Source organism: Somniosus microcephalus, unplaced genomic scaffold (assembly GCF_052327205.1).
Source record: "Somniosus microcephalus isolate GS21.2 unplaced genomic scaffold, FLI_Smic_1.0 unresolved_chr4, whole genome shotgun sequence".
Taxonomy (NCBI): Eukaryota; Metazoa; Chordata; class Chondrichthyes; order Squaliformes; family Somniosidae; genus Somniosus; species Somniosus microcephalus.
In genome coordinates this window covers 5,365,511-5,370,731 of record NW_028225182.1, presented here as the reverse complement: position 1 = coordinate 5,370,731, position 5,221 = coordinate 5,365,511, and the positions used below count along the sequence as shown (strand labels likewise).

Below are 5,221 nucleotides of genomic sequence, written 5' to 3'. Positions count from 1 at the left end.
AGCAACGAGCATTTTAAACCAGACTCCTGAAATACAATCGGCCTGGAAAATGCGATCGGAAACTCGCCGCTGGCTAACGCCTCTGAATCAAAAAACCAATACGACTTACCTGGTGTCTCCAGAGCTTCGGTCTCTTGCTGCCCTGGGCCTGCTGGCATACGCCTGCATAAAGGCCCATGGATCCCAGGGGCACACACGGTTCGCAAGCCTGGGTGTCCTTGTGCACCAGTCGCTGAAGGTAAGCATGCAGGTGCAGCAGGCGGTTAAGAAGGCAAATGGTATGTTGGCTTTCGTAGCGAGAGGATTCGAGTACAGGAGCAAGGATGCCTTCCTGCAGTTGTACAGGGCCTTGGTGAGACCACATCTTGAGTATTGTGTGCAGTTTTGGTCGCCTTATCTGAGGAAGGATGTTCTTGCCATGGAAGGAGTTCAGCGAATATTGACCAGGCTGATACCTGGGATGGCAGGAATGACATATGAGGAGAGATTGGGAGGATTGGGCTCGTACTCGCTGGAGTTTAGATGAATGAGAGGGGATCTCATTGAACTTATAAAATTCTGACAATACTGGAAAGACTAGATGCAGGAAGGATGTTCCTGATGGTCGAGGACTCCAGAACCAGGGGTCACAGTCTAAGGATAAGGGGTAGGCCATTTAGGACAGACATGAAGAGGAATTTCTTCACCCAGAGAGTGGTGAACCTGTGGAATTCTCTACCACAGAAGGCAGTAGAAACCAATTCATTAAATATATTCAAGAAGGAGTTGGATATATTTCTTAAGGCTAAAGGGATCCAGGTGAATGGGGAGAAAGCAAGTTTAACCAGAGGAATATCCGCAGTCAGGAGCTGAAAAGGAACAAGAGCTGAAAAAACACCAGAAAAAAGATAAGAAATATCAGCAATTGCGATCAACTCTTTAATGCGTGTTCTCGTAGTTTAGTGGTTTAATTGTTGTAATCAACATTCATTAACCGAAAGCGTTGTTTTGCAGAATGGAAGAAATGCTCACAGTAAGGGACAGTCGAAAGTTGAGTAATTTAACTTTAATAATTTGTGAAAGTTTATTCATTGACGAAGATTTATACCCTATCAGAATTTACGCACTGTGTATTTTAGGATTCTGCTTTAAATTGTTCGTTGCTTCTGACACAAGAAAGCTGTTAAATGTATTTCACAGAAAAATTATGTTTCTGTCCGGGCTCGAAACGGGGACATTTCGCGTGTGAATCGAACTTGATAACCGCTACACTATGGAAACCTCTGCTAAATTGAGCATCGAGAAAGCACTCTTCAGACAGAAGGGACACTACAGAATCGCTCTTTCTGCAATTATTTCCTTTCACTGGCATTTCTCTGACCGAACTGCACAAGTCAATAATGTTCCTTTCAAACTCATTAAACTGCCGAATTTCCTTCCCTCTGATTTAACGCATAGGTTTAAATTGTTCTGCAAACCATGAACCAGGTTCACCTGAATTCCAAGGTGTGTAAGGAAATCAAGCATCAAAAGCCCTTTCATTAACCACAGGGATTCAGGCAATTTTCTGATCGCAAAGCGCTTTCTCACCTTGTCAATATCTCTCGTCTATTTGCCGGTGTTTCCCGATTCTGCCTGTCTCTCTGGCTCTGTTTATTCTGTGTGGCCACCTGCAGGTTGATTTTGAGCGAATACCTGTGCTTGTGTCTTGTCACATTAAATAAATGAGGAATTGTGGCGCTTCTCTCCCTGACCACTGGGGAAAGAGTAAGACAGTCTGTGGAGGAAGTGTCTGGTTATTGTGAAACGGCAAAGAAACGAATAATTCTGGAATTACCCGAAAGAACAGTGACCCCGACGTGATTTGAACACGCAGCCTTCTGATCAGGAGTCAGACGCGCTACCGTTGCGCCACGAGGTCCTACAATATAAGCCGCGCTGTTTTCATATACACACGTTCCACAAACACTGTTTCATTCCTCCTGCCTTCTCCTGATTCCTCAGTGTCATTCACAGAAGCGCCTGATGCCCTCATTTGTTTAACGTAACAAGCAGACACAAACACAGGTATTCCTTCAAAATCAAACCGCAGGTGGCCACAGACACAATAAACAGAGCCAGAGAGAAAGACAGAATCGGGAATCTCCGGGAAAGAGACAAGAGATATTGACAACGGCTAAAGCGCTTTGCGATCAGAAAATTGCCTGAACCCCTGTGGTTAATGAAAGGGATTTTGCTGCTTGAGTTCCTTATACGCCTTGGGCTTCTGGAGAACTTGTTTCGTAGTTTGCAGAAACGTGGCTCAGACATGCTGTTGCGACCGGGCCGGAGCCACCAGGTACCTGACTGCAATCAGCGACAATGAAAGGTCGTTTTAACGGGCCCGGCTCGATCAGTCGGCAGAGCATGAGACTTAATTTCAGGGTCGTGGGTTCGAGCCCCACATTGGGCGGTATTTTTTTTGTTAAACTTTTATGTTGCTTTCAAAGCGTCATTAATTGAGCGATAACCTTGTTTCGCACAATGAAAGAAATGCGAACTGAGAAAATACTGCAGATGTTGGAAATCTGAATTGAAACAGAAAATGCTGGAGATACTCAACAGGTCAGGCAGCTTCTGCGAAGAGAGAAACAGAGTTAACGTTTCAGGTCGATAACCTTTCGTCAGAACTGGAAAAAAGAAGTAATGGAACAGATTTTTAAGCAAGTGTAGGGGATTCTATGAGTTCATGGCTGATCTCCTGCCTCAATTCCATTCACCGATCCTATCGCCATATCCCTTGATGCCCTTACAAGTCAGAAATCTACCGACTTCTGTTTTGAACATAACCAATGACTGAGCCTCGACAGTCCTCTGGGGTAGAGAATTCCAAAGATTCACCACCCTCTGTGTGAAGGAATTTCTTCTCCTCTCAGTCCTGAATGGCCTAACCTTTATCCTGAGGCTGTGGCCCCTGGTTCTGGACTCCTCAGCCAAGGGAAACATTCTCCCAGCATCCAACCGTTCAAACCCTGTAGTAATTTTGCATGCTTAACGAGATCCCCTCTCATTCTTCCAAATTCAAGAGATTGCAGGCCTAGTTCACTCAATCTCTTCTCATACGAGGTCAGTGACAGTCTTGCAAATGGTGACTTGATATTCGGTGGTGGGGTCATGGTCCAGGCGGAGGTAGGAGGAGGTGTTGGAGAGTTGGCGTACAGCTTCCGTTAGGTCGAGGTCGGTTCGCCAACCGGCAACAGCACCACCCTTGTCAGCAGGTTTTGTGCTTTACTTGTTAACTGTTAACTGTTACCCATATCTCATTTTACACAATATATGGGCTACTCCAGCTCCTAATTCTTTTGTTCTTAGTTGTTATTTCCTCACACAGGAGAGCAATCTCGCCCCTGGACAAGCAGAAGGAGCAAGTTCCAACAAAATGATTCTGCAAACGTGATAACTGCTACACTGTGGAACCGTCTCCACTTTCAGTACCAGGTCAGATGGAAATGTTAAAATTTTTTGAGGATGTAACTGGTAGAATAGATAAGGGAGAACCAGTGGATGTGGTGTATTTGGACTTTCAGAAGGCTTTCGATAAGGTCCCACATAAGAGATTGGCGTGCAAAGTTAAAGCACATGGGATCGGGGGTAAGGTACTGACTTGAATAGAGAAATGGTTGGCAGACAGGAAGCAAAGAATATGTCTAAACGGGTCTTTTTCCAAGTGGCAGGCAGTTACTAGTGGGGTAGGGCAGGGATAAGTGCTAGGACCCCAGCTACTCACAATATATATTAATGATCTAGAAGGTTGAACTAGATGTAATAAGTCCAAGTTTGCAGACGACACAAAGCTGGGTGGGCATGTGTGCTGTGAGGAGGATGCAGAGAAACTCCAGTATGATATGGACAGGTTAGGTGATTTAGCAGAAGCATGGCAGATGCAGTATAATGTGGATAAATGTGAGGTTATCAACTTTGGTGGCAAAAACAGGAAGACAGCTTATTATCAGAATGTCAATAGATTGGGAAAAGGGGAACTGCAATGAGACCTGGGTGTCCGTGTGCACCAATCGCTGAAGGTAAGCATGCAGGTGCAGCAGGTGGTTAAGAAGGCAAATGTTGGCCTTTATAGTGAGAGGTTTCGAGTACAGGAGCAAGGATGTCTTGCTGCAGTTGTACAAGGCCTTGCTGAGGCCATACCTTGAGTACTGTGTGCAGCTTTGGTCACCTTATCTGAGGAAGGATGTTCTTGCCATGGAGGGAGTGCAGCGAAGATTCACCAGACTGATACATGGGATGGCAGGAATGACGTATGAAGACAGATTGAGATGATTAGGCTTAAATTCGCTAGATTTTAGAAGAACGAGAGGGGATCTCATTGAATCTTACAAAATTCTAACAGACTAGACACACTAGATGCAGGAAGAATGATCCCGATGGTGCGGGAATCCAGAACCAGCGGTCACAGTCTAAGGATAAGGGGTAAGCCACTTATGGCTGAGATGAGGAGGAATTTCTTCACCCAGAGAGTGGTGAACCTGTTGAATTCTGTAACACAGAAGGCCGTTGAGGCCAATTCATTAAAAATATTCAAGAAGGAGTTATATATATTTCTTAAGACAAAAGACAAAAAGGGATAATGGGAGAAAGCAGGGACAGGGTACTGAATGTGGATGATCAGCCATGATCTCATCAAATGGCGGAGCAGTCTCGAGGGGCCGAATGGCCTACTCCTGCTCCTATCTTCTATGTTTCTATGTGAATGGAGCAGGTGAACTGCTGAATCCTACTTTAAAGCGATGTCCCAATGTCTTTACAGTGGTGTGAAAATAAATGAGTTCCGCTTGGTAATTAAAAGTAAAGACTGTCAGAAGTGGGATTCGAACCCACGCCTCCAAAGGAGACTGCGATCTGAACGCAGCGCCTTAGACCGCTCGGCCACCCTGACTTGTTCCGTTAATTTCTGCAACTCATCACTTCCGGATGAAGAACGTTTCCGTCCGGGTGCTTGTTCAATGCTGATGAAGGCTCAGTGACCGGGATATCATCTCCCCCGTGGTTTTCTTGAGCTTGTGCTCGGTGTTTGGGGAGGTTTGTGCTGGGTCCCTCGTACCTTGCAGCTCCAGGGATGGGCAGTAACAATCTGAGCTCTGGAGCTGGGGAAAAGCGAATAATTAATGGATTTAACCCAGGGGTTTAAATTGTTCTGCAAACCATGAACCAGGTTCATCTGAATTCCAAGGTGTGTAAGGAAATCAAG

The 5,221-nt window shown here is 45.4% G+C and overlaps 2 non-coding genes across 2 annotated transcripts; both read right to left on the bottom strand.

The window, feature by feature from the left end:
- Nucleotides 1-1,828: 1,828 nt before the first annotated feature.
- trnar-ccu (transfer RNA arginine (anticodon CCU)) lies at nucleotides 1,829-1,900 on the bottom strand. Its single transcript has one exon. It is a non-coding gene; the product is annotated as a tRNA-Arg (tRNA).
- Nucleotides 1,901-4,826: 2,926 nt separating this feature from the next.
- trnal-cag (transfer RNA leucine (anticodon CAG)) lies at nucleotides 4,827-4,909 on the bottom strand. Its single transcript has one exon. It is a non-coding gene; the product is annotated as a tRNA-Leu (tRNA).
- Nucleotides 4,910-5,221: the final 312 nt, after the last annotated feature.